The following is a 10,464-nucleotide window of genomic DNA, read 5'->3' as shown; positions in this document are numbered from 1 at the left end:
CCGGCTGACATTTATCCATCAGCCAACTTCACTATATCGTAGTGGGAGTGACATCACATTTTGTTCAATCCCAGTCGCCAAACTCATCTTGCAGTGTCTGTGTTTATTAAAAATGATGCTTTTCTTCAATGAAACTTAAGACAAAAAATCAAGATGGACCTGAAACCATTCCTAAGAAGAGCAATTCTTGTCTTGGTCCACAGCTTTGGAAGTGTGACAGAAATTGAAACTGTAATAAAATCTTTGTCGTCATTCAAAGGTCATATTGTTATGTCTTGACTTTTTGTGGTTGTGTAAACTGTGAAACAGTTGCATTTAAAAAGTATTACTTTTTCAAAGAAAATCCTGAAATATCCAGTATAAAATTGGATAAAAATATGGCTAACTTTAAGGATGTTAAAGTATATTAAAATTTAGGGTAAAAAGGCAAAACTTGAAAAGTTGTTTTCATTGTCAAAAAACAATGTTATGATTATGATTGTTATGATTAGAGAAAGGAAAGATATGCTTGATTTATGATCTCATAAGCATTTAAATTATGTCAGAGGGAAGTATTAGAATATTTACCCTTTTATTTAATTTTAAATGCCTGACTAGCTTGATTGAGTTTTTTGAGGAGGTATCCAGGGGACTCTAGGACTGTAGTGTGTTTGCTGCATTTGTGGATTGTAGCTTAACTTTAGACAGGAAATAAAGGGTTGCTGATTGTTGGATGTTCTAGTGACTTGAAGGCTGTGTACAGTGTAGTTTTGCAGGGTTCTGTTCTAGATCTTTGCTATTAGTGGTGTATATCAAATGATTTATTCATCCTGATTAAGATCAAAAGTAATACATTCAAAACTCATTTAGTGCCTTTTAGTGATTGAACTTCATGTATAATGGGGTTCTGAGTATTTCCCTGAAAATTAAATGTCAGATGAGGTTAAAACTAAACTCTTGACAGTATTTTGATTGGTGTGAAAAGATGTATAGAATTGCAGGTCCAAGCTTATTAGTCCTTGCCATTATTTCTGCTTTTTAGGAGTCCATATATAACTTTTATCCAAATGATTAGGAATATCCATTGGCATTTCTGCACACCCTACGATTTGTGAAAGGGAGATTTGTAGAGGAAAACCTTGATGTCAGGTCATCCAGCTTTATTGGTTCACTTTAATTAGGAGAAAATTCTATTCCAACGGGCATGTTTTCTTCACAATTTTTCTAACAGAATGCTACACCACAAGCAGAGCAGGGAGGTGTGTGTTTAGGGATTGTGTATGAAATCAGTAATATGTTCTAACATCTGGGATGTTATGAGGACTTCTGTACCTCCAAAATTAAGTTAACAAGCATTCAATTCAATTCAATTCAATTCCAGAAGAGAAATAGAGGTAAAAGTTACCCTATAATAGCATTCTCCAACTGCAAAGACCAACGTTACTTATATAAACCAGGCTGATGGTGGGTTAATTGAAATTAACATCAGAGTTGTGATAAGTGAATAGCGCACAGGATTTCTTTTTGTTATTGTATAGGCACAGTAAGAAGAAGATGAGCCAAAGGATACAAGCAGGGTTAGCATAGTGATTACATTATTTTCATAGAAGGAGACCCATTGGTCTTTGAAGTCTATACAGTCTCTCGGAGCATTCCCATCAATCCCATTCCCCCTTTTATTAGACTAACAATCCTGAGGTTGGGCTAATGACATGAATTCAATTACCACCATTTAATTCAGTAATTAAATCTGGAATGGAAGTGTAACGTTAGTAATGGTGTGCCAGGATGTTGTAAAAACATATCTGGTTTTAGGGAAGAAAATCTGTCCTACACATCCTGGTTTATAGGTGACATCGTAGCAATATAGTTAACTTTTACCCTCCCTCTGAAATGAGTCAACAAAGAAATCAGTTCAAGGACAATTGGGGATAAGCAAATAAACATGGACTTTTCTAGCAATGCCCACACACTGTGAAAGTAAAAGTAACGATAACCGATATCAGGCACCTGGGCATAGAGGAGCTTCAGGTGGTGTAGTGGGTGTTAAGTGTAGCATTGAAAACAAAATTCTGATACCTCACTCATTGTTGTTTCCTTGCATTTGTGTCGTGAATAATGTGGGAACTAATGTAAGTGTTGTATAAAAGATAAATAATAGTTTCAGTAGGTTTGTTTTTATCCATTTTGTCAAAGATTTTCAGTTATGACAAGTGAATAAAAATGATGTTTCTATATCGTGAATTGTATTTTTTGTCTGTGCTGCAAAGTATACGAACACGAAGCATCGTATTTCACCCTGGGTTGTTCATGATAATTGTGATAAGTATTCTATGTTGATGCCATCTTTCCTGAGGTAGAAGGATATGAATTCAAGTGCTACTCCAGAGTCAAGCTGATATACTGGGAGAATGCTATACTTTTGGTAGTCCTTCATTTCCTGATGTGTTAAACTGGTGACTTGTCTGACCATTCAGTTGAGAAATAAAAACTCTCAGCATACTTATTACGACACATGAGGAGACCATTTGGCCACTGTAGTCTATAGCAGCTTGCCCATTTCCCTCATCTTATTCCCCTGTAGCTAGGCAACTTACCCATTTTGATTCCTTTGTTACCTAACCAACACTCAGTGTTGATTTTACATTATTCAACCAGCACATCTTTGCAATATGAAAGGAAACCAGAATGCCCGGAGGAAACAGATGCCGTCATGGGGAGAACGTGCAAACCCCACACAGACAGCACCCATTGATTGAATCTGGGTCCCTGAAGCCATTGTGCAGCAGCAACTGTAGTGTCACCACGGTCATCTCTCATGCAATGATTTTGAAGAGTAAGTTCTTTTTAGTATTCTGGACAATATTTTTTTTCCACCGATGAACATCCTTAAACAGAATCAAAAACAGAAATGCTGGAAGAACTCAGCCATCCAAGCAGCATCCGTGGCAACAGAAACCAGTCAGTTCTTCCAGCGTTTGTTTTTGCTTCAGATCCCAGCATCTTTAGTTTTATTTGTTTTCCATCACTCAAACAGAGTATCTGGTGATTATCACGTTTTTGCTGTGTTCAAATTAGCTATTGTGTTTCCTGTGACTACAAAAATACTTTGGACTATCCTTGAGCCATGAAAGGTACCATATAATTGCAAGTTATGTCTTTGAAACGATTTTTTTTCAAGCAACTAATTTATTTCTGGAAATGGACTCTGCTTTCATTGCGACAAGAGGGCGACAGAGTTGCGGAAATATATTTTCAAAAACATCTCGTCGTAGCTGCATGTAAGGCCATCAGATGGCAGTGTGCATCCGTTGTTTAGCAGCAGAGAAGGCGAAGTGGACGTTGAAAAAAAGGAACATTTCTAAACGGTACTAATTAAACTTTTTGTTTTACTGCGTCGCGATTTCATTAATACAATCCGTGTACAACGTTGCATTTATTATAATGACAGAGTCTCTCTTCCTAACGAGCCTTTTGGACGTGTATATTCTGCACATGCAGGGCCAAACGCTTGCTGTGTGTCTAATAACACAACCATCGGGAGGGGGGAAAAGGGAAGCCGGAAGAAAAATAACCGAACCTGCTAGTGTGATGGACAGGAGCCCGGACCAAGCAGAGAACAGCAGTTGCACTATGACAATGGAGGGGGAAAGGTTTTCGGAGGGCATTCTATTTGTGTAAAGCAAGTTAGGTCGAGTAGAAGCATCTGGGAAGTTGTCAATTTAGGGTCTTAAGTACTCTTCTCCCTTACTGTTAACTGCTTGAAGATTTTATATTGGGAGTAGTACATTGCATTTAATATTGTTATTGATCAAAAAGCTTGCTTCCTATGGGGTCAATGCCAGTCCAGATGAAGGGTCTCGACACGAAACGTCTGGATTAGCCACAATCCAGCACTTCTAGATAGACACTTAAATAGGCAAGGCATAGAAGGATGTGGATCTAATGCAGGCAAATGGGTTTAGTGTAAATAGGCAAAAAGTCTGGCATGGATGTTGCTTGAGGGGCCCATTTTTGTGTTGCATGACTCTGGCATATATGATGTCGAGATACAGTAAAACTCTGATAACCTGCTATCTGTTAGTTCAGGAATCCTGATGGTTTGGCATCTGGCTCACGAACTATTGATATCCATGCTCCCTTTCACACACCGGGGCCCCAGTTCCCATCCTTTCACACACTGGGGCTTGATTAAAAAAGTTTGGAGTAACATCCAATAGTCCGGAACACCTCCAAGTACAGCACCACTAAAGTCCCAAGGGTGCCTGATTATCAGAGTTTTATGGTAATTCATAGAGTCATTGACAATAGAACCAAAAGTGACACAAGGAAGAGTATTTTGCACAGCCGATGGTTAGGACAAGGGAGGCAGATACAACTGTAGCATTGAAGAAGTAGTTGTTTGAACACACAGCAACATCTGGGGAAACAGTTGGAAACCAACCAGGAAAGAATTTGTAGGATACATCAAGAGGGCAGGGGAGAGTTGAATTGTTATATAGAGCTAGAATGGACTCAGTGGGCTGAATGGTTTCCTTCCATTCTGTGACATTCATTCCTTCCACCACCAGTGGTGTGCTGTGGGTACAGTGTATGTCATCTACAAGATACATTACTTGCTTCGGTTACTCTGATAGCATCTATCAAATTTGCAACCAAGAAGAGCAAGGCAACAAGGGCATGGGACCACCAGCTCTTGCACATCCTCCTTGATAGTCATCAGTTAACATTAGAGTATGCAGATTTTATGTAATCTCATAGATGATCATTAAGATACGCTGCTGAAGCTGCAATCTGTTTGGGGATGCTTCATCATTTGGCCGCTGTTAGCTTTGTCTTTGCTGTGCTTGGGTTTCTCGCTCTCCCTGTCCAGAAGGTTGTAAGAAAATATGAGAATGTTGTGTGGGCACCATTATCAAACCAATTGCAGTGGTTCAAGATTTTAGTTCATTGTCACTTTCTCGAGGGCAATCACGGATAGGCATAAATGCTGGGCTTGGTAACAATGTCCACATTCTGAAAAATAAATAAAAACTATCAGTGTTGAAATGAAGTAGGATTTCCTAACTTCTCGCCATGAAACTCTGTCCTATGATCTCAGAGGAAGGTGCTGGACTGGCCCCTTCCCCTGTGATACCAAGTGAAATCGATAACCTGCTAATTAATGACATTTTTCTGTCTGTGATTCTTTGCACATCAAGAGAGGCATAACAACATGATCAAATGCATTCCACATGGGTAACTGACCAAGCTAGCAGAAAGGGAAGGAACAGTTACCCACCCCTTCTGGTGGACTGAATCCCATGTTCCAGAAGTGAAAGTGGACATCGCATCATCACCACCTACCCCATTCCCTAATCACCCCCTATTCACCCTCCACAATTATGTTGACTGTCTGATATTATCATATTGGTATACAACAAATGCCAGTTGCAACCAAAGAAAAATCAAATGTTGGTTTATTATAAATAGGAACTGTTAAGGGTTTGTTACATTAGATTTTCAATTTGCAAAATTGCAAACAAGGACAGGTTAGTGTAACTGAGTGGATATTACCTATTTTACTAATAATTATTTTTGAATATTCTCACAATTTTTAACAAAGCAGAAAATAAAAAAAATACAGATGCTGGAAATCTGAAATAAAAACAGAAATGCTGGAGATACTCAAGAGGTCAGGCAGCATCAGTGGAGAGAGAAAAACATCTTTCATCAGATCAAGTTCTATTGTTCCATTTGACAAGGCATACTGAGAAAATATTTCCTGTTATATTTCTGTTATTGTTTCTTTACATTTTTACAGAAAATTATTTTTTCCCAAAGTGTGTTACCATTGTAAAGTTACGCTGGTATGAAGGTCTCATATTTAAAACTGCAGATGCAGATTCTGAGGAAGGGTCATCGACCTGAATCACTGACTGGTTTCTGTTTCCACAGATGCTGCCTCACCTGCTGAATATTTCCAGCATTTTCTGCTTTTATATCAGATTTCCAGCATCTGCAGTTTTTTATTTTGCTTTTTGATTGCAAGGTTAATACAAATTTTATATGTCACAATATATTTGTAAAATTATGGTTCCTCTGTTTACACACTGTCTTATACCAGTTAACTTCCAAAAAGCACCATTCCATAGCTTAAAAAAAATTGTGGGTAAGGAACTGGATTTTACCATCTTCTTTTGATAAACCACAAATCAGGGAATCCTGAGAGATTCCAACAACAGTTCCAATGATAGGTGATTGACCTGAAACATTAACTCTGTTTTCCTCTACCCAGATGTGGACCGACCTGCTGAGCATTTCCAGAATTTTCTGTTTTTATTCCAGCAGTCATTTCAGTAAAGTTGTAGGTGAATTTTGCTGCAATTGTCTTGCCAGGTTTTCAATGCAGAGTCTTGATTTATGTAGTTGTCAATCAGAACTGCTTGTGAACAAGGTGCCTTTCAGTCATCCTGTTTTGCCACTGTAAGCTCAGAAGTCAGCCAAATGTAAAATATTAATGTTATTGTTAAAGCCATATTAGGCCTTCAAATTTCATAGCATATTGCACCATCCTTTCTTTGGAAAACAAAGTCTTAATGTTCCCAGTAGAATTAACATTTACGCAATAAGAATGGGATGATGGGACTTACTTGACTGTATATGAACATAACATTAAATTTCCCCCAGACACACTCACAATATTGCAGCACATTATACACCACTACTGCCTATCAAAGAAGCATCGCTTGTTATTTTTAAGTTGTGTGGTATACAAAATTGAAAATCAAAATTTTGTATGCTCTTTCTCCTCCACTAAAGTTGCACTATAGTATTGTGACTTAAATCGGTTTGAATGTCACCACTCTTATTTTGTACATTAATGTATTTTTGACCGTGTTGCAATAAAAAGAGACTGGAAAAAATGAAAAGTATTCTTATCCAATTGCAGTGTAACTAATACATAAATCAGTGCAGGAATCTCATATTGCAATTATGAGGTAAGATTTGCTCCCATTGTGGCATTTTAAAAAGTTAAATGCACTACAGATTTCATAGAGATCGTTATAATATGATGGATATTTTGTGTACCATGTATTGTGATGGACAGAAGTTGCTGCATAGTTGTGTATTCCTAATTATTAATGGTAATTTGTTAGTTGAGCTGCAGTAAGTCATCAGAATGCAGAACAGTCATAAATCTGTGTATACTGATAGTATGCTTACATCATTGCTGAGAGCGAGTTGGAGCTTGCTGTAAGCTGTAACTGATGAAATATGACAGGAGGCAAATGTGACAGGAAGTATGTGAATCATACATGACATTTAGTGCTTTACAGATATTCAAAATTTATTATGGAGATTTCAAGGTAAAAAACCGATATACTGTTAAATAACTCTTGGTTTTCGTTTCCCTCGGTGAGAAAGATGAAAAAATATCTTCCAGTTGTAATTATATTCTAGGCAACAATCTGTTACTATCATTGCCAGGAAGCATTCAAGGTAGGACTTTGGGTAAAGATAGTATTGCTCATCTAGTGGACATCTTCCATCTTGGTTAGACAACCTGTTAACATTCAGAGTTTGGGGTTCATATGTGAAGGGTGGCCAGTATACTTGAGATATCTGTGGGCTTCTCACTCTCACGTGTTATTTTCAGAATTGACTGGGAGAAATTTGACACAAATCAAAATTATGTTGACCGCAAACTATGGGAATACGGAAATAAGAAAGCAGACTCTGTATCAGTGGAACTCTTTGGTAAGACTGTCTGAAGTTAGTAAAAAGTCACAGTTTAGCAAGAAGGCACAGGAATGTGCCCAATGAATTAACATGATTTTCACATTTGGTTTTAATAATGTTTCAAGTAGCTGATGATTAGAGAGACTACTTAGGACAGACCCAAGACTGATGAGAGGATAATTTCATTCCTCTCTCCCTAGTAGAGGTCCCCTCAGGTATAAGACTAAAACCAGGCTTGAACCTGACCCATCTATGGCCAATCCAAACTTGTCCTAAGCCTTAGGACTTATCTTTTTTTCCAGACCTGATCTGATCTGGGTCTCATTGTTAATGTAACGATCCGATGCAAGCTATTTCCATGGTGACATTAAGCAAGTTGTCCTGACCTGGACAAAGTACTCCATGGCACCAGCACAGCACAAGCTGACCCGACCATAAATGTTTCATTAGAATATACCCCTAAGCTAACGTTAATGTGACACATTTACATCCTATTAGGCTTGGTTCAGGTATCTATTCTGAAGATATTTATTAACTTATTTAAAAGGTACTTGGACAGGGACAAATGGGACTAGCTTAGACTGGAATCTTGGTTGGCATGGACCATTTGGGCCAAGGGGCCTGTTTCCATGCTGTATGGTTATTACTCTATGACTCTGTTGGATTTGACTGTTTTAATTAGTTTTTTTTTAACATGTGTAGTGGTTAATACACCTCAAGTGGCTGCACAAGGAATGGCCACTTCCTAGCTTATTGGTTTGTCCATCAGGTGAATATGTGTTTTCCCATTGGTTGGTTTTGCCACAGGTATCTAATAGGTTTTCTGATTGGACTATTGTTAGCTAAGTGGTACCTCTTATCTCAGGTATTAAAGGTGTCACTTTTTGTTCTCTCTTGCTCTCTTTCCCCCCCTGGACCTAGCTCATCTTTACTTCCTTTTGTCTCGGCTCATCTCCCAGTAGTAAAGCTAGTGCCATGTGCTCTGTGACTGTTTCTTTGTTTTAAACTTTTCCAATAAAACTTTGTGAAGCACCAAGTTGTTTTTAACTCATTCCTGGACTCCTGAAAGAAACTGTGGATTCGAAAATAACCAGATCCGACAACTTTAAGATACTTACCCCAAAAATTCTTGTGCTTGGAAATTAATACTTTCTTCCAAAGGAATCCCAGTGGTTAGAGTAATATGGCATAGTGAGCCAATTGATACAGTAGTTACCTGGCAGTGTAGTGGTTATGGTTATATAATAACAGCCCGGTTGTTGCAGTTTTGGGTTAACAGTGTATTGGATGCAGTAGTGAGTTGGTGGCTGTGTCAATCAAATCACAAGTTGCAATATTAAATAAATCTTTTAGGATTCTGCTGCTTGGTATCCATCTAAGTTACTTTACAGTTTTATGTCGCTTTTATAGAACATAGAAGATAGAATAGTACAGCATAGTACGGGCCCTTTGGCCCACGATGTTGTGCCGAATGATATGAACACCTCCTCCATGTTCAATCTAACCCTTCCCTCCTGCACAGCCCAAAACCCTCCATTTTTCTTACTTCCACATGCCTATCTAAGAGCCTTTTAAATGTCCCTATTGTATCAGCCTCTACAACCACCCCCAGCAGTGTGATCCAGGCACCCACCAGTCTGTGCAAAGAACCTACCTCTGACATCTCTCCTCTGACCTTAAATGGATGTCCTCTGGTATTGGCTATTATTGCCATAAGGAAAAGGTGCTGGCTGTCCACTCCATCTATGCCCCTCATAATCTTATACACCTCTATCAGGTTGCCTCTCATCCTGAGCACAACCTGCCTCTCACTAAGCCATGCTGACTATCCCTAATAAGACTATGCTTCTCCAAATGCTTGTAAATCGTGTCCCTAAGAATGCTCTCCAATAGCTTGCCCACCACTGATGTAAGACTCACTGGTCTATAATTACCACGATTATCCCTATTACCTTTCTTGAACAAGGAAACAACATTTGCCATCCTCCAATCCTCTGGTACCACTCCCGTGGCCAGGGAGGATGCAAATATCGTTGTCAACGTCCCAGCAATCTCTTTCCTCACCTCCTGTAGTAACCTGGGGTATATTCTGTCCGGTCTTGGGGACTTATCTATCCGAATGTTTTTCAGAAAGCCCAACTCTACCTCTTTCTTAACCTCAACATGTTCCAGCACATTAGCCTGTTCCATGCTGACCCCTCACATTCATCAAAGTCCCTCTCCCTAGTGAACACTGAAGCACAAGTATTCATTAAGGACCTCCTCTGCCTCCAGGCACATGTTTCCCCCTTCATCTTCCTGTTCCTCACATACGTGTAGAACGCCTTGGGGTTTTCCTTAATTTTACTTGTCAAGGCCTTCTCATGTCCCCTTCTAGCTCTCCTAAATCCCTTCTTAAGCTCTGTCCTGGCTACCTTATAATTTTCAAGAGCCCTGCCTGATTTTTGCTTCCTAAAGCTTAAGTATACCTTCTTCTTCCTCTTGACTAAATATTTCATCTCTCTTGTCAACCATGGTTCCTTTACCCTGCCTTCCTTTCCCCGTCTCAGTGGGACAAACCTATCCAGAATCCCATGCAAGTGTTCCCTAAACAGCCTTTACATTTCTTCTATGCATTTCCCTGAGAACATCTGTTCCCAATTTACACTCCCAAGATCCTGCCCAATACTGCCATAATTAGCACTCTCTCAATTAAAAACTTTCCCATATCATCTGCTTCCAGCCCTGTCCATGGCTCTGTGAAAGGTCAAGGAGTTGTGGTCA

General features: G+C 39.0%; 1 protein-coding gene across 2 annotated transcripts in view; it reads left to right on the top strand.

Annotated features, from left to right (window-relative positions):
- Positions 1-3,288: 3,288 nt before the first annotated feature.
- Positions 3,289-10,464, top strand: part of LOC127575649 (cohesin subunit SA-2-like) — a 97,742-nt gene continuing 90,566 nt past the window's right edge. For both annotated transcript variants that reach the window (XM_052025532.1, XM_052025531.1), the window contains exon 1: positions 3,289-3,347. The gene's annotated coding sequence lies outside the window, so the exon portion shown is untranslated. The remainder of the gene's footprint in view (positions 3,348-10,464) is intronic.

This window comes from Pristis pectinata, chromosome 11 (genome assembly GCF_009764475.1).
Source record: "Pristis pectinata isolate sPriPec2 chromosome 11, sPriPec2.1.pri, whole genome shotgun sequence".
NCBI classification, from domain to species: Eukaryota; Metazoa; Chordata; class Chondrichthyes; order Rhinopristiformes; family Pristidae; genus Pristis; species Pristis pectinata.
Note: the sequence above shows the minus strand (reverse complement) of the source record. Positions and strands in the feature narration are given on the sequence as shown.